Source organism: Mercenaria mercenaria, chromosome 11, assembly GCF_021730395.1.
Source record: "Mercenaria mercenaria strain notata chromosome 11, MADL_Memer_1, whole genome shotgun sequence".
In the NCBI taxonomy this organism is placed as follows: domain Eukaryota; kingdom Metazoa; phylum Mollusca; class Bivalvia; order Venerida; family Veneridae; genus Mercenaria; species Mercenaria mercenaria.
The window spans coordinates 31813906-31841891 of NC_069371.1; the positions used below are offsets into that span (position 1 = coordinate 31813906).

At 36.1% G+C, this 27986-nt stretch overlaps 1 protein-coding gene across 3 annotated transcripts in view; it reads right to left on the minus strand.

Annotated features, from left to right (window-relative positions):
- LOC123531790 (zinc finger CCCH domain-containing protein 10-like) overlaps positions 1 to 27986 on the minus strand; it is a 288284-nt gene that overhangs the window by 230236 nt on the left and 30062 nt on the right. For all 3 annotated transcript variants that reach the window (XR_008365982.1, XR_008365981.1, XM_053517073.1), the window contains exons 2-3: positions 26395 to 26541; positions 4895 to 5002 (exon numbers count right to left, since the gene is read on the minus strand). The gene's annotated coding sequence lies outside the window, so the exon portion shown is untranslated. The remainder of the gene's footprint in view (positions 1 to 4894; positions 5003 to 26394; positions 26542 to 27986) is intronic.

The following is a 27986-nucleotide window of genomic DNA, read 5'->3' on the forward strand; positions in this document are numbered from 1 at the left end:
CGGGACTCAAAAGTTCATGTTATTGTTATGTTGATAAAGAAAACAATCCAAAGGAAACAAGGTCCTATTTGCTCATTATCAGGGTTCAGAAAATGATAATATCCTTGAGTTCAGACAAGAAAGATATCATCACTGTAAAAGGGGACAAGCAGAACTACTTGAACAAAATGTAAAAGGACCTTACAAGAGAGCTACAAACCAAGTTTGGTGAACATCCATTCAGTGGTTCATGGGAAGGAGGGTCGTAAAGTTTAGCTCTGCTGGCCTTGAAAAGAGGCCAAGTGTAGCTTTTTGCATACATTTGAGTGAGAGAGAGCCCTACATGGATGCTACAAATCACATTTCATGAATATCCATCTAGCAGTTCATGACAATTGTTTAACCGTATTTCTACATTTTGAGCTCTGTGGACCCTTTTGAACAAAATTCAGAGCTGTTCAAACAAGAATTTTACTGATCAATATTGGTGAAGATCCAGCAAGAGAATTGTTAGAAGATGTCATTTAAACGTTTTTTTATTCTAACTCTCGTGGCCTCTAAATAGGGCCAACTGGATCCATTTGAACAAAACTGAGAATGATGGACCATACAGGGATGCTTCTGATCAAGTCTAGTTAAGATTCATCTAGGGAAACATCATTTAAATATATTTCTACCTTTCAATGATGATACAACTGAGATTGATGGACATGCATAAAGCAGTTCAAGAAAAGGTTGTTTCAATAATATTATGTATTTCTACTGTAAGCTCACTATAAGGGGCCTCTGAAAGGGGCAAAGAGCCCTCATTTGAACAAATTTGGGAAAGGACCTTATCACTGATGCTACCCGTATAGACCAAATGTTATAAAGACCTATGAAGGGCTTCATGAAATGACTTTGCTTAAAATTATTTCTATCTGCAACTCAAGCAGCCTCTAAAAAGGGGTAAAGTGCCCCTGTTTGAACACAATGTAGGAGAGGTCCTTACAGTGATGCTACAGATCAAGTTTGATGAAGATCCATCCAGTGGTTCATGAGAAGTCATTAAAATATCATTCTATTTTTAGCACTAGCAGCCTCTAAATGGGGCTAAGTGCTCCCATATGAAAAACCTAGGGAGAGGACCTTATATTGAAGCTACAGCCCAAGTCTGATGAAGATCAATCCACTGGTCATGAGAAGTTGTTTAATCATGGTATTTCTAATTTCTAAGCTCTAATGGCCCCTTGAAGGAACAAGAGTGCCTCCATTTTAACAAAACTGGGAGAGGACCTTACAATGCGGTGATTCAGAAAAAGCTTCATAAAATTCTATTACCGTCATCCTACGACTATAAGACGCACATTTTTAAACGAGATTTTGGTCTCAAAGGACCGATGTGTCCTATATATGGGGATAGAAAAAGACCAAACATTTCCCCTGACTCAAAAATTAAGAAAAATCGATCTTTGTAAACACCGTGTACCTTTAAATTGAAGAGAATTTGAGAGGAGTAAATACCAATGACTCAGGCATAGCTAATAGCCGGTATCGGGACCCGGCGTCTTAAATTACTTTATTATAGGAAAATGTAAAATATAGAGCTCACGTAAAATCTTCAGATTTATAATAAATGCTGTTTTTCATTAAAATATATTTTACAACGCATTTCTGTAACTGATTATTAAGTTTTTAACAAGACCTGTGTAAAACTTTCCCGGCGTGTTTTCACACATTTTACTTTAAAATACTTGAAACTCCAAATCAGGTAGCCCAGAAATCGATTATCTAGTCTTCAAACATAATTTTGATAGTTGTCTATAATCCTCTTGATCGAGAAATTCACGCCCGAGGCATTAATTATCTTACACCTAAAGTCACAATCTGCAAACAATTGACCATTTAATCATACCCAGAGGCAATTGTAAATGTGCATGCGAGATTTTAGACTGATCCAATATGATCATAGTCGCTGATCTGTAATGTTCAAAACAATTTGCAAACCGGTTTTAAAATTACATCATTTTACCGCCACGTGCTAAAGTGTACTTTCGTTTTCACTGGTGTCAATATTCATTGAGTGATCAGAGGATGTGGCAGTTTAGTGCTTACACAGAGTTTATGCTTTTCAATTTAAATACTTGCACGACATGCAAAAATATTGACGATGATTTAGCAAAAACCAGCGAGTTCGTAGAAACTATAGGGAATTTCGGACACACATAAATTCGGATAAGTGATAAGTGGGTATAATCATTTTTCCAGAATTCTGCTGATATTTTTTCACTGCATCCTATACACAGGTGCGACCTACATTTTGGCAAATTTTATGGTACGCTGTTCATAAAAAGAGCTTGTTTAAAGGTTTTATCTCCCTACAATGTGAGGCACAAAGTTATTCCAAATTTATAGCAACAATAAATCTTACGTACAACAATTATTATATAGGGATATTTTTTCATATTTTTCAGCAGCTAATAGCTTAATTGTATTACCTTTATATGCATACAGGTATCAATTATTATCAAAAGAATAAAGTCATACATCAATAACAAGTGATTTTCATTGTACCCTGTAAATCTAACATGGTTATGGGACAGGTAATACTTTTTAATGGGAGACACATTACTTTTTTCTAACCTTTCAACTGAAGTCTGGTATCTAATGAAGCCTATTGTGACTTGCTAATTTATATTTAATGCATTCAGTTTTGCTAAGAACTAAGGTGTCTAGGGGATATAAAGTTTACAATATTTATGATAAAAGCTGCTTTTAGAAACAGTTTACAGCCTACAGCAAAATGTTGACAAATAAAATTTAACCACAGGGCTTTTTCTTTCTGATTTGGGAAACATAGCCTATACCCCCAATATTGGGAATTTTAACGCGTAAATGTTCCAAATTGGGAAATATTTAGTCTCATAGGACATAGTAAGGATGTGTTTATAAGTACTTTCTCATATACTTGTTTCACATTGTACAACCTCTTTAACATACTGCCATTACAAAATTGTCCATAATTTGGTCAATGTTTGTGCAATTTTGATGAAATTTTTTTCAAAATGTAGATTGGGAATTTTTGCACTAATTTTGGGAAAAATATATACTTTTTGGCATTGGGAATATAGCCCAATAACGGCTATAAAAACGGCCGGAAAAAAACCCTGAACCATTAGAACAGACTGACTGATTGATTAAGCATATTTAAGGATGTATATGAACTTTGCAATGAAAGTGTAACCAACTATAAGAGATGATGAGCTGTCATACCTGCAGAGGCTGACACATAATAATATTTACACATTGGATTGGACTACTACTCTTTAACCTTTACCCTGCTAAATTTCTAAAATGGACTGGTCCATCATTCAATCTGGGCAGTACAATGGGGTGTTCACTGAAAATTAACTGACTGAATAGTGAACAGTGCAGACCATGATCAGCCTGCACATCCGTGTCTGCACTGCTCGCAAAGGCAGAATAACTTGTCGCCAGCAGGCTAAAGGTTAACTAGATCTGAAATGCAGTTTAGAAAACTCCATCAGCCTAATTTTGCCAACCAAAACTGTTATTATTCATATGTTGCTAAGCAACTCCATAATTATAAGGTATTGTTTAATGTATACTAGACCCAAACTTCCATGTTTGAAAATATGAACAATTACAACAAGTTAATGTGTAAATTGTGCTATATAATGTAATAGATTTTAAAACAATGCCCATTTAATACATGAATAGCTAAACACAGTATAAATGTGTACTATCACTAAAATACTGGAAGTTTTTTTAACAATCAACTGTTATGGTGTACTACATAACATTTAATTATGAACGTAGCTCTGCATATATATATTTTAGTAAACTTCAATACATTTGATGAGGAGTTCTGCATTTAAAATAATTATCTAAAAATACAGTATCTTAATAACAGATGGGCACTGGATATCTTTAAAAATATTTACTAAAGGTAGATGGAGTACACTCACAGTGCAACCTAGTATAAATTCGTAAACTTACATAGAAAATATAACCTTACATAATATTTTTTCTATTAATATTTACTTTTTTTACTTATTTATTATCTATCTTATTGTTTTAAAATGCTTCTCATTTTAAAATTCCAATAAAGCAGGAAACACCTGATGCACACTAGTCACTAGACAGACAGTACAGATATTTCAATTTTTTTCTTTCTCTCATAGAGACAAAAGCAAGTACATTCTAGATATATATTCTTGGATGAATTATAAAATAGGCAAATATGGTACATTATTTTTTTTGGCATTTTTGTTGTTGAATATTTTTTTTTTCAGATACAATGCTTTATAACTGATCAAACTTTGAGATTTATATCAAGAATTTAAGTCATGGATAAAAGTAGTTTTTGTCAAATTACGAAGGTCCAAAAACCCATAATTTTCATGTTTTTGACAATTTTAGCTAAAATTCTAACCAAAAGTCATCTTACAAATGAACACCATTACCTATCAATATCTTTACTCATTCTAAAATTTGCAATATTCTGGATCTCTTTATCTGCGTGTACGTAAAGTTAAGACAAAATTTTAGATTTAAAAATTACAGTCATTTTTTGCATAGAATTTTTGGTATTTTTGTGTTTGTAAAAAATTAGCCCATACAAGAACACTGTGATCCTTACTTTTTAAGTGTTTTTTTTTTTTTTTTAATTCACTTGTCAAGTAAACAAATAAGCAAAATTTCAACAACAAAAAGTCTGTCCATTGGAAGGAAACAATCAGATGTGCCTTTAAGATTATTATCAACATATATCAACAGACAATATAGATCCATTCATTTCACTACACTGAATCATAAAAGAATTGTATCAACCCCATACTCCATGTCAACTCCTATTCTATACAAGATATTTTCTGTAACCACCTTTTCAATTTCTATTTCAATTCCTGTTTACCTGATGGAACTTTTCCTGTGCTAGTTGTTACTTCCTCCACAATCTGTCCTTTTTCATTTACAATTATCTGTGCTTTTTCACCAACAACCTGTGCTTTCTGTCACAATACTGAAACAAAGGAGAGAAATATTGTTTTAGTCTTGTCTTGACAATTCTAAACAAGAGCTTTTTCAAAACAAATATGCCCCCCATGATGGCCTGTCAGAGGCAAATGGGTATGTAATTTTGTATGCTGTGTCCTTTGATCATATGATCCTCAAAACACATGAGGTAATCTACTTACCACAGGCAATCATCCTTTGAAGTTTGACCACTGTGGGCCAAAGTATTCTATAGTAATTTAGGTGAAATTGTTTCTATCTAGAGGTCACTGTCACCTTGACCTTTGGCCTATTGGCCCCGAAACAATAGGGGTCATCTACTGACTGCAAGACAATTGTCCTGTGAAATTTCCTGGCTGAAGGACTGGGAGGATCAAGGCATTCTTTACATATTGAGCAGAAACTATTTACAGTCTAAAGGTCACTGTACCCTTCACCTTTGACCTACTGACCCTCAAAACAACAAGGGTCGACTACTGTCCATAGGCAATAACTGTAAGAAGTTTCACAATATAGGCCAAGGTGTTCTTAAGTTAATAAGAGTAAACAGTTTTCAGTCTCAAAGTCACTATGACCTTAACCTTCTGCCCCAAAAAAACATTAATGGTCATCTGCTGACCACTGAGGCAATCATCTGATGAGTCTGATATGAAGTTTGAAGTTTGAAAACTTATAGGCCAATTTAGTGTTCTATAGTTACATAACATAGTTTTCAGAGAAAAGGTCATTTTGACCTTGATCTTTGACCTACTGACTCCAAAACAATAGGGGTCATGTACTGACCACAGAAAATCACCATATGAAGTTTCTCGATATAGGCCAAGGTGTTCTTAAGTCATTGAGGGTCAGAGTCCACCAATTCAAAAAAGTACAGGAAACTTACTGGGAATGAGGTAAGTGTATACCTGGGAATAAGGTAACGTCTGTGCGTTCTGATTGGTCAGTCATGTAAACAAACCCAGGAAGTGATTATTTTTTTCAAAATTGATATTTTTTCACTGCATTTACAGTATTTTATTATACATTTTGACAAAATTTGCTACATTTTATGTGTATTGAAAAAAAGTTTTATCAAACGAATTTCTCCTGCCATGTCAATGATGTAAACAGGGGGTCATCTCATTCACACGAAAATTACTTAAATAAAGTATCACTATTCATATGTTTTTCGTCCGATATTTTGGTAGAACTAAGATTGTTCTTGAAAAACTTGTAATTAGATATACCTGTTTCGATGTATGGAAGGCCATACACACCATAATGTTACAATGTAAGTCTATGGGAAAACAATTGGTGGTCTCTAACCTATAATAGAGCTAAAACATGACTTTCGTCGGAAGCCATCACAGGCAATGTAAATGGCCACAAATCCGTTGTAAATGATGTAGAAAGACGTTTTCGTGCAAAAATAAGCGTGAAATTTGATTTTTTTTAAATTGTGGCCTCTTTTTTTAACAGCTGTGCCCATTTTTATCTGAGCTTTTGGGCCAAATAGGATCATTTTTATCTCTGTAATGTTAGAGAATGATCAAAATTATTAGACATTATTTCTATTTTTTACGGAATGAATTGTATTTCAGCTTCATAGTCAAATCAAATGCAGATAACTGAAATTTTCACGAAAAAGTGCAATCTGACGACGGCAGGGACTGAGTCTGGGCATATAAATCGACAGGGGGTGACCTCAGTAAACTGTCCATATCTTTCTTAAAACTGAACATTTCTTGATGAAACTGTAAGACATTTGGTATTGGATAATGTTTCACAATATCACTGTAAAATTGGAAAACGTGATACGAAAAATTCATCTATAGGTCAGAGACCACCAATTCAAAAAAGTACAGGGAACTTACTGGGAATAAGGTAACGCCTGTGCGTTCTGATTGGTCAGTCATGTAAACAAACCCAGGAAGTGATTATTTTTTTCAAAATTGATATTTTTTCACTGCATTTACAGTATTTTATTATACATTTTGACAAAATTTGCTACATTTTATGTGTATTGAAAAAAAGTTTTATGAAACAAATTTCTCCCGCCATGTCAATGATGTAAACAGGGGGTCATCTCATTCACACGAAAATTACTTAAATAAAGTATCACTATTCATATGTTTTTCGTCCGATATTTTGGTAGAACTAAGATTGTTCTTGAAAAACTTGTAATTAGATATACCTGTTTCGATGTATGGAAGGCCGTACACGCCATAATGTTACAATGTAAGTCTATGGGAAAACAATTGGTGGTCTCTAACCTATGAGAGTACAAAGTTTTCAGTCACTACAACCTTGACCTAATGACCCCAAAAAGAATAAGGTCACCTGGCTTCTAAAGGCAAGTGACTGCTTTATACAGGTGACTGCAAGTTGGCCTAACTGTAATGCATAAAGTTTTTAAATGCCTTATTTCGTTAAATGCCATTTCTAAACCTTCAATCTTAAACATACTGACGAACAATTTGTTGCAGAATTCCTGTTTTTACAAAATACTGTGAGAAGCATTAGAGTGGACCATAGTCTATCCACTTTGCTAGGATTTTATGTGATTTATGCAAGCTTTTAATCCCAATTTTCATGCCATTATCATAACTATCGATTGATATATAAGGAGAATGTTCCAACTGGAACATTTTAAAGCCTGCATTTTCATTTGTGTAAAGGATCATCATTTCACTGTTTTGCATAATTTCATGCATGGTATAGTACAAGTTAAAGCGTAGCAAAAGTTCTGTCTAGGGCACATCTATATAATATATAATGATCATCATCTTGCAAAATTTTGGTTGAAATGTCTGTTTTAAATATTGGTCATCAGTGTGTGGAACCCCAGGACTGGACGCGAGGACATGATCATTCTACCTTATTGATATATTATATTCGCATTTTTTCCCGTTTAACATCCTAATGTAGTGATTTGGTGAGTTGACTAAACAGTCTACATCCTTGCACACAACAAACTTAGCTATAGTTGTCATTGATCAAGTAATTCATAGCTATAATTTTGCACTATCTTTCCTACATCTCGTTAATGTGACACCCGGTCATTCGAAGCTTGAATCTGTTGCGCACAATGAGAGGGTTGCCTTGGGGTTTGTTTCAGGTATTGACCATGCATTCGAAGGCAACGACGGATGTTAACCTTTGTGATAAATAAGATGTTTGGCATGTTACAACAACACCACTTTTCCATCCTGAGGTTTAGTAATATGTAAAATCAGTGGAACTCAGTCAACCAGAGTCGCCTCAATTAGGAAAGAGTAATCTTAACATCAGAGGTTATTTCTAAGGTCACAGAGTTTGATTGGCCAGCTTGTAATTACAACAGTTTGCGAGGTCAGTTACGAGGTCAGTTGCGAGGTCAGTTGCTCGGTCAAGTGTGACTTTCTGATTCTAAGTGTTCCTTCTCAAGAGAAGGAACAATAATTCCATGAAATTGTTATGAACAAAATTGAAAATGTCCTAAAGAAGTCAAATTTAGTAGATAGGCAAAAACAACTTCCATCAAAAGTTTACATACCTTTCTATGGGCTTACTAAATAAACCACTGAACTTTTTTGTAATTAATGAAAAATCTTTCCTTTGTCACATAATATTATCATTATCATCAAAGTTAAAATGGCTTAAATTCATTTCAATATAGTATGCCCTAGGTGGAATTTCAGTAAGTCAAACATTGTTAAAGTTGCAATAGCAAGTTACTACAAACTCACAATTTAGTTCATATTGCAAAACTGACTTTGTCTATATATATATTTTGTAGATAGAAGACAAACTGCATGAAAGAGTGAATAAATATGGGCCTCCTACTATCAATAGTGACTGTAAATCTCTGAGCACTGGAGGCAAAATAATATCCACAGACATTATTTTAGTACAAATATGTGATTAAGTTAATAAACAACCCAGAAGGGCCCAGATTAACCATCTACGAGAGATTTTCACATTTTGTAGAAATGATACAGTACTGTTCCAAGAAGTTTTCCTTAAATTATATGCAATCATGACTTTTTCACATTAAGGATAATGCAACCCAAATATTTAGCTATTTTGTTTCAGGACCATGATTTGGTCCTTTATCAAAGGTTTATTTGGATGTAGGCGATATTGTTTTTTGAAGGATGAAGTAGCCTGTGTGTCACAAAGTAATCTTCTTTTTTTTAATTCTTTAAAGAGACTATTCACGGTGAGTCAAGACCACACTTCCAAGCAATAACTTTATATAAACAAAACCATGTACATGTCATTACTGCTCAAATGAAAATCATCAAATCCCTTATTAATATACTATCTTAAATTTACAGTTCTCTTTCCTCTGTAATTTATCATTCCAGTGTTAATGATTATTTAAGCCGGCCCTCTTAATTCAATAGGGAGAGGGCAGGTCTATGGATCAAGTCGAAAATTGATCCCCACACCTCTCCAGGAACACTGGTTACCTACCTACTATCATACAAGTGAAATACTGTTGAAAATGGTGCTTAAAACCCAAAACAAATAAACTAGCTAACACATTAATGACTATTTTGCCAATAAAAGACCAGTTTTGTGACCACTTTAAAAGAAAGATCATTGACTAGTGATTAAATACAAGCAAAACTTGATAACATTTAGGTCTGTTCATTTGCTTTATGTTAAAAAAGACTTTCTCCAAACACCATCATCAGCCTGCTTTTTTACCTGCTTGTACTCTGCATTAGGTTGGCTCCAATCCCTTATAATGTTTGTTCTGTCATATTTCTCAACATTAATAGTGTTAGTAACTCCAGCAGGTTCTTTCTATACTGACTTTTTTTCTCCCTGACTCCGAACATGGTTTAGCCATCAGATAAAACTGTGCTTTTTCAGAGGCTTAAAATTTTAAAATGTTTGCAGTATTTATAAAAGATTATAACCAGGCATGCAGGGGGGGGGGGGAGGGAGGCAGTCTCACCCTGCACAAAATATGTAGGACCTGCTTCAGTGATATCATGTATGTAAAAGTTTTGACTTTTAACACCTTGGCAATTGTCATTTTACTGTTTTAAGATGTTAAATTTTTTCAATAACAAGGACTTATGTTACTTGCAGGATGACAAGGCCAAATTGCCATAAACACAATCTTTCAGTAAAATGCAGCTTTTCCTAATCAAGTGTTTTGACAAGTGAAGTGCTTAGCTTTTGGGGTTGATTAGATACCATGCGGTCTATAAATATTAAAATTTCTTCAACAGAAATTACTTTTAAAAAGGCTCTTACATTATAAATGTTTGCAAACTAATGAGTCTATTGGGATATCTTGTTTTATGTCATGCTAGGAAGTATCTGGATCTAATTAGTGAAAACATGGTGTTAAAAAAGATTCTAAAAAATCTTGTCATTATTTACAACACCTTGATTTCTTTTCATCAGAATGGTTGTGATGAAATTTTGATTAAATTTACATTTATAGCACATCACTGACAGAATCATTTGATTTATTGCCAATCAATTAAATTAATACAGCACATTATCAGACATTAATTTAGATAATTTTCTGCCAATTTTCTGTTGTTATTACAGCAGTATTATTTATGCTGCATGCAAATAAAAGGAATGTGGGTGGGGGTGTATTTTGGAATTGGATGGGTTAATAGCATAAAAAGACAGCCTGACTAGCTAAATGGGAGAGATGGTCATACCATAAATGTACTGGCAATTGAACCTAGTACACCATTTCAACAACCTCATGGGTCACAACATTTGTGCTGTCTCATATGGTGCCAAGGGTAGATTTTCCAAGAAAGTGGGTAAAGGTGTATAACTGTCAATAATCAAGTGATGCAAAATATAAAGTAAGCTAGCTCAGAATGAGCTCTTGTCTCAGCTGTGTCATGATAATGAAACATTGGTAAAATGGGCATTCTAAGTTGAACAACTTGAATAGGGAACACCCAAGAGACACTGCTGACTTTAGTAAAAATGGTCAAGTGGTTTCAGAGGAGATGTAGGACAGACAGAAGTTAAACACCAGATGATCATAAAAAAAGAGATGCTATTTTCTGCAGGGATGTTATGCTCTAAACAGTCCTCCTCCTGTTAAAATGATAAAAGTATATAGTATTTTCAATGGTTTTCCCATACCTTAAAAAAAACCTGAATGTAAACAATCAATTAAAAGGTGGCCTGAAGCAGTAGTCCCGAAATATGGGTATGATAATTTGACTGTAACTTGTATGTTTTGGTTTACAAAGTATTAATTATTTTTCCATATAATCGTTAATCATATGTCTCCGTTTCTCACATCCCAACATCATGACAGTTTAATCACATCCGGAAATAGATGTCTGTGCATGTGCCAAGGTTAAAGCTGGGCATGTTCTGAGTGATTTCCACCAAGTTTGGCACAGAAATAGAGAATAATAGGTTAGTGCCGTAGATGAAAAATTTCATCTGGCGAGGTGGAGGAGGTTATCGGGTGAGCCGAAGGTGAACCTGATAACGTCCAGAGCCGAGCCTTGTAGATAAACTTTCTCCATCTTAGGCACTAACCTATTATTCTATTTATCTTGTCATTACTTCTTTTTCCGATATTTGGCAATTTATTTTCCAAAATAAGTGAGCGACAACAGTTTTAATGACGTCATTTTCGTAATGACGTCACTTATATAATGACGTAATCACCGACACAGTAATGTGGTTACAATTAAAAATCGCAATAACTTCCTCTGTTTTGAATAAAAACTCATCATTTGACCACTCATTTCCTTGGTTCGGACATTTCCAAAACAATGGTGATGGTTTCCATGCAAAATTTTTTATGACAACAATATCGATCATAAAGTCACATGATCAACTGACCGTATATCACTGGTCACGTGTCAACTGATGGTATATCAAGAAATATATACGGCACCCTGATATCGGGTCGAAAATACTGCAAGTGACAGGATAATGTATATATGACACTGAAAAATGATACAAGAGGGCCAAGATGGCCCTAAGTCGCTCACCTGAGTAACATACAATAACAGTGTAAACATGTTTTACCTAGTGATTTCATGGAGACAAATATTCTGATTAATTTTCATTAAGATTGGACCAAAAAACGTAGCCTCTTGAATGTAAACAAGCTTATACTTTGATTTGACCTGGTGACCTAGTTTTTGACCCTTAATGACCCAGACAAAAATTCTTACAATATTTCATGTACACAAACATTCTGACCAAGTTTCATGCACATCAAATGAACAAGAGTGTTAACAAGCTTTTCCTTTGATTTGACCGGGTGACCTAGTTTTTGACCCCATATGACCCGGTTTCGAATCTGGCCTAGACATCATAGTTTCATCAAGACAGGGTCATAAAATTTAATGTAGCCTCTAGGTTGTTAAAAAGCTTTTCCTTTGATTTGACCTGATGACCTAGTTTTTGACCCGACATGACCCAGTTTCGATCCAGGCCTAGAAATCATCAAGATAATCATTCTGTGCAAGTTTGTATAAAATCAAAGCATAAATGAAACCCCTATATGACTGGAAGGGCCAAACTAGAAAATTTTGCCCTTTTCAGGGGCAGTAACTCCAGAACCTATGATGGAATCTAGCCAGTTTTCGAAAGGAACTAAGATCTTATTGTAACTTAAGTTGTGTGTAAGTGTGGTTAAAATCAAATATAAAATGTCACTTCTATCGTGTTCACAAGGTAAAAATTAACAAATTTTGGCTCTTTCAGGGATCAATCAGGGGCCGTAACTCTGGAACATATGATTGGATCTGACAGATTCATCATGGAATCCAAGATTTATTGTTGTTGAAGATATTTTGCAAGTTTGTATCAAATCAAACCATAAATGAAGTCTCTATATGGCTGCAAAAGCCAAAATAGCAAATTTTGGCCCTTTAGGGGGCCATAACTCTGGAACCCATGATGGGATCTGGCCAGTTTTCGAAACGAAGTGAGATATTATGCCAATACAAGTTGTGTGCAAGTCTGATTAAAGTTGATTGCAAAATGTGGTCTCTATCATGTTTACAAGGGGCCAAAACTCTGGAACCACGTTTTCGAAAGGAAGTGAGATATTATGCCAATATAAGTTGTGTGCAAGTTTGATTAAAGTTGATTGCAAAATGTGGTCTCTATCGTCTTCACAAGCCAAAAATAGCAAATTCTGGCCCTTGAAGGGCCCACAACTCTAGAACCCATGATGGGATCTGGCCAGTTTTCGAAAGGAACCGAGATATTATTCCAGTACAAGCTGTGTGCAAGTTTGATTAAAATTGATTGCAAAATGTAGTCTCTATCACGTTCACAAGCCAAAAATAGAAAATTTTGGCCCTTTAAGGGGCCATAACTCTGGAACCCATGATGGGATCTGGCCAGTTTTCGAAAGGAACCGAGATATTATGCCAATACAAGTTGTGTGCAAGTTTGATTAAAATTGATTGCAAAATGTGGTCTCTATCGTGTTCACAAGAAATTGTGAATGAATGATGGACGGACAAAGGACAAAATGCGATCACAAAAGCGCTTCCTGTCACTATGTGACAGGTGAGCTAAAAAGTGGGTGAAAATAAAAGTCAGATATTGGTATAATTATGAAAGAAAAATGTAAATTTTCTGCATTATTTTAAAAGGGTTGCAACAGTATACTACCTTCTTCACAATATTTTTGGTTTTTTGTAAGAATATCTTGCAAAAATCTTATGTCAATAAATCATTTTCAGAATATTCACTTATGAATTTTTTATAGAAATTATTTTTCATCAGTTGGTTTAGCGGCATACCGCTTTTGACTACGGAGCTGAATGGATCGCTTTGATAGAAGCAGCGGTGGTCCAGCGTTCAAGATTTCTGCATTGGCCTAGCGGACCCAAGCGTCCACGAACTTGCGTCTAGCGGTGCCAAACTTGACTGGGTGTTGTTAGAGCGGTGGTGAACTTTGCCGAGCGGAAAATTGCCCGCTCCTCACCGCTCGCAATATTTTGTGCAGCTCAAAACTTTCGGAGCGGTAGGAGGGACCATCAGCGGTGGCCGAGCGTATACGGCGTTGCCTTAACGGGGGCCAACTTCTGTTAAACGGTGGTGAACGGTAACGAGCGGTGATGAAATTTTTTCACCACTCCAGGAACGCTCCAACAAAGTTCGGTCGGTGTGACCGGGCCTTAAGATATATGCAACAGTTAATGTGTATTTTTCACTAAGTGTACTGGGATGATAAATCATCTTTGGTCTGGCTGAGTGAAATCCCAAACCAAAAACCAGGTGCACAACTTCACATCCTATATAACAATCCTCCACTGCTTTATGACTCTAAGTCAAACACTTTTTGAGATACTGCATGCTACATAAACTTTCATGCCCTTTATGCATATTTTTGACTTAATCAAGGACCGTAACTCTGGTCTGATGAATAGAAACCCCTAACATAACCCCATGTGCATAACTTCACATGCTGAATAATATTCCTTTAATGTCTCATAATCCTAGGTCAAATACGTTTTAAGATACATACAACATAAACTTTCATATCCTTTTATGCCATGTTTCTGACTAACCCTAGGGCCATGACTGTGGTCTAGCTGAATCTTCACATGCTGAAAAATATTCCTTTATGTTTCATAATCGTAAGTCAAATACTTTTTGAGATACATGTGACACAAACTTTTAGGCCCTAAATGTATATTTCTGACTAAATCAAGGGCCATTACTCTGGTCTGGCTGTGTGCACGAGATCCCACTTAAAACACAAGGTGCACAACTTCACATACTGAATAACGATCCTGTGAGGTTTGATGACTCGGGATCAAATACTTTTTGAGATATGCACAACACAAATTTGGACGGATGGACAGAGGGACGGGCAAAGGCAAAAGCAAACAAGGAAACTGTCCGCTGCCATACCTCAATGAGCAAACTTGAAAAACAACAAAAGTGACTGAAAACCTAACAAAGCAATGTCAGATCACAAACTTATTTCATACTCCTAATTGTTTTCTTTCCTCAAAGGCATTTATCAAAAAACAAATCATGTTTCCTTTAAACAGAAATAGCTTTCCCTTTAAATTTAAAGAACATCTAAGATAAGAAAGATTAATACCACATCTAAAATGTAATTCCAGTCTGTGAACAAAGAGAAATGTCAGAATTTCAACTTTTTTTTTTTTTACCAATTTATTCACACAGAACTTCTGCACCCTTTGAAAATTTTCACTGGAAGAGCAATTTTCTTTCAATGTCAATTCCAGCAGGTTTTTGCATTTAACATGTATCTTAGCAGGGCCCTCACTCTACTTTGGGGGAAGGGGTCCGCAGCCCTCAGGCAGGGGAATTTTCGCGTCGTTTTAGCCAAAAGGGGGAATTTTCATTGCCTTCAAAGAATAACATACTATGTAAGAACTATAACATGTATAACTCTCATTACACTAAAGTTGTTTCTTTTTCTCAACATACTACTGGTAACTGCAATTATATCATGTCAAGATCAGCTTTTTAGGGGTCAAGCTATACTGTTATTAATGAAACTTCCACAAACTTTATCTAAAACAAGTACATTTATCATTACAGAATGTTTTAATCAATTTATATTTTAGTTGTCTAAAAGTGGGTGGGTGGGGTTTGGTGCCTTTGCATTTTATTATCCAAAAATGCTTCAAAATAAGGGCTGCTGTGCAACATTGATCATATTTTTCTTAAATGCAGACTTTTAAATGGCTTTTTATTTAGATTTTACTAGAACAACCTTGTAAGAAATGATGAAAATGTCCAAAAATCATGGTCGCGAAAACGGGTGACAAATATGGAAAACGAAAGTAAACATTTAAAATTCTTGATGAAATACCTGTTTTAAATTTCTTTTTTTTTACCATACCTATTCAATACTTACAATTTCTGCTTATTAAAGCATTTAATTTATTTTGGACCAAACAAAGCCTCGGCAATGATAATAAATTTTCTATCGACCGTAACGGTTGACCGGCTCACGTAACCGTATCAAGCAAACAAAATAACAATTTTAATTATCCAATTTGTGCAAAGACGATAATGTAAAGCTGCACTGTTTATCAATTAATTTTTACACATTGATCAGTTAACACCTTTGATAATGACAGGGATTGTTGTACTGAACATAAACCGCGAGATGACCACGTGTCAATCGGCACGTGGCGTGATTGACATCTGTTAGCAGCTAATTAACATATGACGCTCCACCTACTGCCATACTTCCGCGTATGACGGCGAACAATATTGAAATTGACTGGGATTTTGATTGACAAGGGGCAGAACTTTCGGACTCGAGACGCATCTAACAAAATTTCCACGAGTCAACCCGACACTGTGACGGAGCATATTTTGTGCAGGTCAAATACAAGTTTTTCTCGATTTTCGCGGATAAAAAACCCGGGACCTCGGGTCAACCGAATGCCCAGTAGGGGGGAATTTTTTTTCTCTGGAGGGGGAAAAAAGGATACTATTTCGGCGGGGGAAGCGGCTGATATTCGGCGGTAAAAATGGCCGATCGAGAGCCCTGATTAGAAGTGCAAATGCAGCTGATAACAGGACTATATTTGTGACATTTAAAATTGAGTTTCACATTGTCTTAAAACTCAAGTGTTAGAAATATACCCTCTTTCTGACAAATAATTCTGTTGACCAGAAGCTTGCTGCAAATGGTGAAAACTCCCGTCAGTGAACGAATAAAAATAAATAACCAATAAAAAACGGGTTTCCTGGGTTTCCTAAAAGCGTGCTCCATTTACACATGACGTGTCATGTTTGTCAGCAGGTGCCTTTGAAGCTAGCAGTCCAAAAATACTTGATCTTGTGTATTACACTGAGTAAACAAGAGCTGTCATTAATGGTGACAAATGCCCCCCGCAGCACCTTGACCTTTGACCTGGTGACCTTGACCTTTGGCCTGGTGACCCCAAAGTCAATAGGGGTGGCGTACTCAATAAGTACTATCAGCATGTGAAGTCTGAAGGTCCTGGGTGAAGTGGTTCACGAGTAAAGTGCCTTCATGCAAAAAGTTAACGTTGGCCTGAGACCTTGACCTTTGACCTGGTGACCCCAAAGACAGTAGGAGTGGTGTACCCAATAAGAACTATCAGCAAGTGAAGTTTGAAGGTCCTGGGTGCAGTGGTTCGCGAGTAAAGTGCCTTCATGCAAAAAGTTATCGTTGGCCCCTGTGACCTTGACCTTTGACCTGGTGACCCCAAAGTCAGTAGGTGTGGTGTACTCAATAAGTATTATCAGCACGTGAAGTTTGAAGGTCCTGGGTGCAGTGGTTCACGAGTAAAGTGCCTTCATGCAAAAAGTTAACGTTGGCCCATGTGACCTTGACCTTTGACCTGGTGACCCCAAAGTCAGTAGGGGTCGTGTACTCAATAAGTATTATCTAAAGTCTATATAAAACTTGAGACCTCCAGGGCAGGGCCTCTTTTCACCCCAGGGGTACAATTTGAACAATTTTGGTTGAGGACCATAAGACAATGCTACAAACCAAATATCAAAGGTCTAAGTGTTGTGGTTTCAGACAAGAAGATTTTTAAACTTTTTTTCCTATATAAGTCTATGTAAAACTTGGGACCCCCGGGGCTGGGCCATATTTAACTCTAGGGGGATAATTTGAATAATCTTGGTAGAAGACCACTAGATAATCCTACATACCAAATATCAAAGCCCTAGGCCATGTGGTTTTGTACAAGAAGATTTTCAAAGTTTTCCCTATATAGGTCTATAAAAACCATGTGACCCCCGGGGCGGGGCCATATTTGACCCTAGGGGGATAATTTCAACAATCTTGGTAGAGGACCACTAGATGATGCTACATATCAAATATCAAAGCCCTAGGCCATGTGGTTTTGTACAAGAAGATTTTCTAAGTTTTCCCTGTATAAGTCTATATAAACATTGTGACACCCGGGGCTGGGCCATATTTGACCCTAGGGGGATAATTTTAAAATTTTTGGTAGAGGACCGCTAGATGATGCTACACACCAGATATCAAAGCCCTAGGCCCTTTGGTTTTGAGCAAGAAGATTTTTAAAGTTTTTCCTTTTGGTTGCCATGGCAACCAGAGTTCTGCATGGAATGAAATTCTTTGAACAATTTTGAAAAGGGACCACCCAAGGATCATTCCTGTGAAGTTTGGTGTAATTCTGCCAAGTGGTTTTCAAGAAAAGAAGATTTTTTTAGAAAATGTTGATGGACAGACGACGGACATTGAACGGTCACAACAGCTCACCATGAGCCTTTGGCTCAGGTGAACTAAAAAAATAAAATTCTCAACCCCCCCCCCCCCCCCAACGATCCCTTGACGATAATCTAGGAATTATTTATAAATGGCCTTAATGATGCAGCTTTAGTTAAGATAATTAAGCACAGTTCCCTCCCTTCTGAAACAAGGCAGTCTGAAAGACAGCTAAATCCTCGCCACTGCTATGGATAGTGAAAGGGTAAACCTTTGATTTTAGCTGTGACCTTGACCTTGAACTGAAATGGCTGACTCATGAATTCTGCACAACGTCTTGATGAGGTGATCATTTGACCCAAGTTTCATGAAAATCCTTCAAGAGGTTCAGGAGATACAGAGCTGAAACCTTTAAACTTCAGTTGTGACCTTGACCTTGAGTTGACATGGCTGACTCATGAGTTCTTGATGAGGTGATCATTTGACCCAAGTTTGATGAAAATCCTTCAAGGGGTTTAGGAGATACAGAGATGACACAAAATGGAAGGCTCAAACCTTCGACCCTTAGTTGTGACCTTGACCTTGAGCTGGCATGGTTGACTCATAATTTCTGCACATCGTTTTGATGAGGTAATCATTTTACATAAGTTTTATAAAATTCCTTCAAGGGGTTTAGGAGATTTAGTGCGGACACGAAATGGAAGGCTCAAACCTTTGACCTTGAGTTGTGACCTTGACCTTGAGCCGACATGGCTGACTCATAAGTTCTGCACATCGCCTTGATGAGGTGATCGTTTGACCCAAGTTTGATGAAAATCCTTCAAGGAGTTTAGGTGATATAGAGCGGACACAAAATGGAAGGCTCAAAACCTTTGACCCTTAAGTTGTGACCTTGACCTTGAGCCAGCATGGCTGACTCATGAGTTCTGCACATCGTCTTGATGAGGTGATCATTTGACCCAAGTTTTATAAAATTCCTTCAAGGGGTTTATGAGATATAGAGCGGACACAAAATGGCAGACTCAAACCTTTGACCGTGAGTTGTGACCTTGACCTTGAACCGACAAGGCTGACTCATGGGTTCTGCACATCGTCTTGATGAGGTGACCATTTGACCCAAGTTTCATGAAAATCCTTCAAGGGGTTTAGGAGATATGGACTGGACAGGATTTTGTTACGGACGGAAGGACGGACGGACGGAAGGACGCAGACCATTCCTATAATCCCTCTGCCATGGCGGGGGATTAATAAATCAAACAATCAGTGCAAATAGACATCTTAGCAAATCATCTTTTAACAAGTTTGCCAGAATGTCAAAATGTACGCCCGTCCTGTAAATGTTACAGTAAAACATTTTCTGTATAAGTTTGGTAGACAGTAAGCCCAAAGAATGACATATCCAATTCTAACAACCAGGTTAAAAAGTTTCAAGAATAAGCTATTTATAGTAGCAACAAAGGGAAGTAAGTCTACAAGAAATCTATATTTTGTTTTTTTCTAAGTCCTCAAAAAAAAATCCTAACCAGACAGAGATACCTTAAAATACACCTAAAATTTGAAAGTAGCATCTATGTTGTACCACAGAAAAGTGGTCTTGGTTTTTCCCTACGGTCAATTATAAAAAAGTTACAATATAAGTTATTTATAGTAACAACAAAGGGAAGTTAAAACAAGAGTGCAAGAATGTCACAATATACGCCCGTCACAGCAAATTTCTTTACTCTAGCACCTGTATTTGCAAATGGAATTTTAATTTTGTGGTTGTTTAGTAATAACTAAGTGTTTTGTTTTTCTAAGTCCACAAAAAAACTCCTTACCAGGTAGAGATACCTTAAAATACACCTAAAATTTGAAAGTAACATCTATGTTGTACCACAGAAAAGTGGTCTTGGTTTTTCCCTACGGTCAATTATAAAAAAGTTACAATATAAGTTATTTATAGTAACAACTAAGGGAAGTTAATCTTAAAAAAAAAAAAAAAAAAAAAAAAAAAAAAAATCAAAAAAAAAAATTGTAAGTCCTCACAAAAATCTTTACCAGGTAGAGACTGGTCAAAATACACCTCAAAATTGGATGTAGCATGCATGTTGTACTACAGAAAAGTGGTCTCGATTTTTCCCTACGACTAGTAATGAAAAAGTTACAATATAAGCTATTTATAGTAACAACAAAGGGAAGTAATTCGAAAGAAGGGAACTGCGCATGACACTTCGTCTCATGATGGTGTATAATTGTGTCAAGTTACATCAAAATCTCTCCATGCATGAAGAAGAAATGCTTCGGACAAAGTCATTCTTGTATCTGACCTTTGGCCTCTAAGTGTGACCTTGACCTTAGACCTAGGGACCTGGTTCTTGCGCATGACACTACGTCTCGTGGTGGTGAACATTTGTGCCAAGTTATATCAAAATCCCTCTATGCATGAAGAAGAAATGCTCCGGACAAGGTTTTCATTCTTGTATCATTTGACCTCTAAGTGTGACCTTGACCTTAGACCTAGAGACCTGGTTCTTGCGCATGACACTCCGCCTCATGGTGGTGAACATTTGTGCCAAGTTATATCAAAATCCCTCTATGCATGAAGAAGAAATGCTCCGGACAAAGTTTTCATTCTTGTATCCTTTGACCTCTAAGTGTGACCTTGACCTTAGACCTAGGGATCTGGTTCTTGCGCATGACACTCCTTCTCATGATGATGAACAATTGTGCCAACTTTCATCAAAATCCCTCTATGCATGAAGAAGATATGGTCCGGACAAAGTCATTCTAGAATTTGACCTTTGACCTCTAAGTGTGACCTTGACCTTAGACCTAGGGACCTGGTTCTTGCGCATGACACTCCGTCTCATGATGGTGAACAACTGTGCCAAGTTTCATCAAAATCCCTTCATGCATGTAGAAGATATGCTCCGGACAAGGTCTGTGGACGCCGCCCGCCCGCCCGCCCGCCCGCCAACCCGCCCGCCCGCCCGCCCGCCAGGGGCGTTCCCATAATACGTCCCGTTTTTCAAACGGGCGTATAAAAATAAGTCCACACAAAAATTCTTACCAGATAAGGATAGATCATAATACACCTAAACATTGGATGTAACATGCATGATGTACCATAGAAAAATGGTCACAATTTTTCCCTACGGCCAGTAATAAAATAAGTTACAATATAAGCTATTTATAGTAACAACAAAGGGAAGTAATTCCAAAACTAGGGACCTGGTTCTTGCTCTGTCTCATTGTGGTGAACATTTGTGCCAAGTTACATCAAAATCCCTCCATGCATGAAGAAGAAATGCTCTGGACAAAAAATCATTTTTGTATCTGACCTTAGGCCTTGAACCCTTCAAGTGTGACATTGACCTTAGACGTAGGGACCTGGTTCTTGCACATGACACTCCGTCTCATGATGGTGAAGATTGTGCCAAGTTAAATCAAAATCCATCCATGCATGAAGAAGAAATACTCCGGACAGTCATTCTTGAATTTGACCTTTGACCTTTGACACTGACCTTAGACCCAGGGACCAGGTTCTTGCACATGACACTCTGTCTCATGATGTTGAACAATTGTGCTAAATTACATCAAAATCCCTCCATGCATGAAGAAGATATGCTCCAGACAATGTCTGTGGATGCTGCCCGCCATCCCGCCCACCTGCCAGGGGCGTTCCCATAATACTTTCAGACGGGCGTATAAAAATGTATTAGTTTCCCATCCCTCCTTTGACCTGTCACATGGAATTCCAAACAGACTGAAGACAGAAAAATCAATGGTATCTTTTAATGTCTGATAGATAAATAAAGATTGGGAAATATTGCTTCAAAATCTTGTAACCTGTAAACTCCTAGCTGATTAAATTGAGGTTATTCCAAGATGTGAAATCAAATTATACCTAAATACACTGGATTAGAAACATTGATTGCTTACCTTTCAGACTTTTCCTTCACTTCAGAAGTATGTAATAATTGCCAATCCAAGAGTGACTTGTTGAAATGTCAACTTTTTATTATACTATTAACCTTACAGAATTTTATTACCTTTGGAAAATCCTTCAGAGTTGCAAGAGCATGCACGCTTGTGTGTAATAAAAGGGAGGTAATGATGCATCTAACACCTAACAAATACTCTTATGCAACACTTATGTTTTTGCCAATATCTTAAAATTACTTTTATAAATACTTTTGAAATCTCACACATATTGAGGAAAATTGAAATAGGGAATTTATTTAATTAAATACCTACAACTATACTGAAATAGTCATAATTACAAATACCTTTTGTAAGTAAATTAACTGAAATTACTTAAGATATTTTTGCTTACATCTTTACATGGATGTGCAGGCTGACCTTGGTCTGCACTGTTAGCTATTCAGTCAGTAAATTTTCAGTGAACACCCCTTCAAATAACAAGATGCCCAAAGGCAACATGTCGAGCCCGCCAGCTGTCAAAAGGACTGGGAGTTGCACACGAAACTCTGTCTCACTGAGACAAACATTTGTGCAAAATAAAACAATTGTGCCAGGTTATTTTATAATCCCACATTCAATGACGAAGTTACTGTCCGGACAAGGTCAATTATAGCCATAATTATTTGACCTTTAAACTCCAAGTGTGACCTTAACCTTTAAGATATTGACACCGGTGTTGCGTGCGACATGCCTTCTCATGGTGGTGAACAATTGTGCCAAGTTATTTTAAAATCCAACAATCAATGACAAAGTTATTGTCCGGACAAGGTCAATTATAGCCATATTTGACCTTTAAACTCCAAGTGTGACCTTGACCTTTTAAATATTGACCCCGGTGTTGCACGCGACACACCATCTCATGGTGGTAAACAACTGCGCCAGGTTATTTCATAATCCCACTTTCAATAACGAAGTTATTGTCCGGACAAGGTCAATTATAGCCATATGTGACCTTTAAACTCCAAGTGTGACCTTGACCTTTAAGATATTGACACGGGTTTTGCGCGTGACATGTCGTCGCATGATGGTGAACAATTGTGCCAAGTTATTTTAAAATCATACAATCAACGACAAACTTATGGTCCGGACAAAGAAATCCTGACAGACGAACAGCCATTTGGACAACTATGTCTTCGCTCCTTTACGGGCTCGACAATAAATGGTATTGCCCAAACTGAATGATGGACCAGTCCATTTTAGAAATTTAGCAAGGTAATGGTTAACATTTGATTCAAATTGACATGCAAGACAATAATGAACTTCTGCAGTCTGACCCCTTTACAATCACCATTATTTCAACAGTTACTGAAAGTGTATGAGAGTAGTTCAAATTAGCAAACCTTCAATAAATGGACACAAATGCTTGAAAGATTTAGACATAGAATACAAATGGGGCTAAATACGACAAAAAAATAATTATCTGATATAAAAGTCCCAATAATATTCAGTTGATGATGTATACCAAATTTCATTTCAACTGGATGGAAACTACAGAAGAACTTACCTGCAAAAGGAAGTGTGATGACTCATACACATAACAGCTAGCACAATAGCCTCCTAGTCTTCAACACCAAGTTGCATAAACATTTATTTTTCTTTACTGCTTTTACAAAACAATAGTGTTATTGTATGTTTTATTGTTGTTGATTTTTTTATTTGAATTGTTAAAAAAATTCATAACATTAATGTTTTCATTTCATGAAAGTGTTTTTGTGACTTTTCAAAAATGGGTTGTAGTTGTACAGTCAGTAAAACTAGAGATGCTTTTGAGAAAAGCGCATGTCTCCCACAACTGCCCCTATGAAAAATGTTAGTTTCTCTAGATGTTTTAGACGAGTGGATCCAATTAGATGGTCTGGATGAGTGGATCCAATCAGTAATTCAAGGGCCATAAATCAAAAGTGCCTGGACAGATTTGGCTAGTTATCGAACTTGGGTAAGGTCTTATGGCCAAACACATTTTGTTCAAGTTTGGTGAAGATCAGATGAGAAATGTTTCGACTTAGAGAGCAGACAAGAGTAAACAGACGGATTTTTTCGGTAATTCAAGGGCCGTAACTCTAAAATGCCTGGACCGATTTGGCTAGTTATCGAACTTGGCTGAGGTCTCATGGTCAAACACATTTTGTTCAAGTTTGGTGAAGATCGGATGAGAAATGTTCGACTTAGAGTGCGGACAAGAGTAAAAAGGCCGATTTTTCGATAATTCAAGGGCCGTAACTCCAAAATGCCTGGACCGATTTGGCTAGTTATCGAACTTGGCTGAGGTCTCATGGTCAAACACATTTTGTTCAAGTTTGGTGAAGATCGGATGAGAAATGTTTGATTAAGAGTGCGGACATGAGTAAAAAGGCCAATTTTTCGATAATTCAAGGGCCGTAACTCCAAAATGCCTGGACCGATTTGGCTAGTTATCAAACTTGGCCGAGGTCTCATGATCAGACAAATTTTGTTTAAGTTTGGTGAAGATTGGATGAGAAATATTCGAATTAGAGTGCGGACAAGAGTAAAAAGACCGATTTTTGGTAATTCAAGGGCCATAACTCCAAGACGCCTTGACCGATTTGGCTAGTTATCGAACTTGGCCGAGGTCTTATGGTCAAACACATTTTGTTCAAGTTTGGTGAAAATCGGATGAGAAATATTCGACTTAGAGTGCAGACAAGCTTTGAGACAGACACACAGACACACACACACAGAGACACACACACATACAGACTGCAGTAAATCAATATGTCTCCCACACCACTGTGTGGTGGGAGACATAATTATAAGCTAATTATGACAAATCTATTTTACTGAGATTTCATCATGACATTATAATAATAATAATGATTCAAAAATTTCAAAATTCCTTTCAAATAACCAAATTGGCAAACAAGTGTTGTGTTAAAAGATTTCTTAAGTGTATGATAGAATAATTATTTTCAATGAACATAGAATAATTTTGATTATTTTGCTAGTTTCAATAATACGAAATAAGGCAGTGCCTCAACTGGGAATTGATACAGTCCATTAGCTTGCCCAGATATATGCGTTTGTATCAATTTAAAGGTAGATTTTGGAATAAAAAACAATACTGCACATATTTGTACTGATGTGCAAAACGTCAGAAGTTATGTGGAAAACGGTATTCTTCCAAAAAATCAGAAGTCAGATGCTCTGTGCATGTGCCAGAAGACCACATTCTTTAATTCCATAGTATATCTCATGTTACCGTAGAGAGATTGATCCTGATTTTCGTCGGTAGGATCGATTCCCTATTATTTCAGTTATATATAATGGTTATTTATTTAACCAAAGATCATTGATTCTTTACCAATATTAAACTGTCCGACAACTTCTCAACAAGGATAGCGGAATGGGACAAAAATTAATGAACTTTACCTATAAAGAACTAACTCATAAACTTTTTATGAATTAGTTCATGAATAAGTTCTTGAAATGTTCATGAACAGTTCTTAATATATATTATGAACAGAGAAGATATGAATTCTTCAATCAACAAAAACACCTCCTGAAATTCAAATGTGTAAGCCAACTATTTTTAAGATTCAATTTAGTATCAATTCATCTTGTATTTTTTTTTAAACACCTGCATGGCTATGTTATTAGTCAAGTGTAGCTATTTCTGGTAAACTTCTAGCTATATATATTTAATTAATCTTGTGTAAAGTGCACCAATGATCTTCAGCGATAAATTCTGCATTTCATCTTATAATTAACAGACACTTGAAAACTAAAATGTGATTCTCTAGTATTATAAAGATTTACCATTTATATAAACTTTAATAGCAAAAAAAAAAATAAGTATCTTACCACAAGAGAACTGCATCTTAATTTACCATTTATATAAACTTTAATAGCAAAAAAAAAAAAATATAAGTATCTTACCACAAGAGAAATGTCAGAAATTCAAATCCTCTCAAAAATGTTAACAATAAGTATATTTAATGATAAAGGAAATATTACGTTCTGATATTTCCTTATTTCCGGCAAAACAAATTTTTCAGAACTGTGTAAAGGAACCAACATAAAGAAATAATACAGGAAATATTCGCTTTTCTGGTAAATTATTTTTTTAAGGTAAGTTAGGACACCAACATAAAGAAGCATTTAAAAGGATTATTTTGTTATGTATGGCGTCTATCACACTCTGTCCGGATTTTATGTGATTTATGCAGGCTTTTAAATCCCAATTTCCATGTCAGTAACATAACTGTTGGTTGATAGCTGATACATAATGAGAATGTTGTACCAGAAATGTTTTAAAGCCTGCAAACTATATATACCTTTTGCGAGATATTTCAATGACGAATCTTCCATCAAGTACTAAACTTCAAACTTTTCCTGCATCAGAGGCCATAAACAGTTTTCAGAGCTTCTCAGACTACAGTCACCTACTTGACTTTCAAAACCTCACACAAAAGTCAGTATGCCTGAAATAAAAATATTGTAATATTAACATGACTGTATCTGTATCATTACAAACTATCTGCAATGCATGTCTAATATCTAGATTTCTGTTTACAAGACCTGAATTTTGTGCTCTCCCGGTCGCGAAATCTGATGATGATAAGAGCTAAATTTGCCAATTTTCAAATCGCTGCAGAAAATTCCCTGCAAATGATAGCACCAACTGCGACATGGTTTCTTACTCCGGTTTCACTGTTAGACCTGAAAATAAGCTCAAATATAATATGCCATCCGTAACATTTTTTCACTATTCCAATTTTCCTGAGGCCACTGCTAAAATGACAGCTCTTCTTTAAGCTAGCTAAATGAAGGCATGTATTCGCATCTGCAAGTCAATACCTCATAATTACAAGATCAAGGCTACTCAATTAATTTTCAATTAAAAACAAAAACTCAATTCTAGCAATTATTATTATCTTAAAGTATAAATATGCATTTCAATCTGTAATTTGCCTCTTATCTATAAATCTGACCCTGGCCAATTCCACACAAACAGCTTAAAACTGTTTACTGTCTCCTTCATCATGATCACACTGTATCTAGACAAAACTTATAACAGTGTAAGTAAAAGAAACAATAATAGCTTTTATCATACATCAAACTAAAAGTGTTTTTTTTTCTTCTTTTTTTTTTTGAAGTAATCTTAAGCGGATAGACAGCCTCAAAATTCCAAATTATTTCCTTTGGGGTTTGCATGGTATGATTAACTGACAGCATTTTAAAAAGTTCAAATATGTCTTATCCATGCAGGCATGGGGTATCTGAGAGTCTAAATAGAATTTTTGTTTGAAGCTGAAACTTTTGAAAGTCGGTAAATGCTGACATTTTTGTCAATATTTCACCCAGCATCTACCGCTTGGCATTATGTCTATCACACAGAAGACAAAGCTGCTTGCAAAAGTGAGTAATGGGCTAGAATGTAAGACCTTTTGCTATTAAGAGAGAAGCATAAATCTGACTTTAGTGCAAAATTGTAAAACTGGAAACATCACAGTCATAACTACCACTATATTGACAGAAATAATTATAGTAAAAACGTGATAAAATTAATAAACAGCCTACAAGGGCCGATATTAACCACCCACCAGACTGTTTGGCAATTTGTATTGTTCTGAAAAGAAAATAGATTTAATTAATGTCATTTATGTATCGAAAATTTACTTATATTACAGATCATTCCCCCTAAAGATGGTGACGGATACAGTCCCCCTACAGCCTTTTTGTATACTATGGTGAGGATACAGTAGACTGACATGTAACTATTTTTGGTGTTTTAAAAATTTAAAATGCAGTAACTATGTAATATGACACAGTGAAAAATGTAAATCTAACAGTGACAGAACAGGTTCTGCCTTTGCCATAATCCAGATAACACTTCATACAGTTTCATCTAAGGAAACGTAATTAT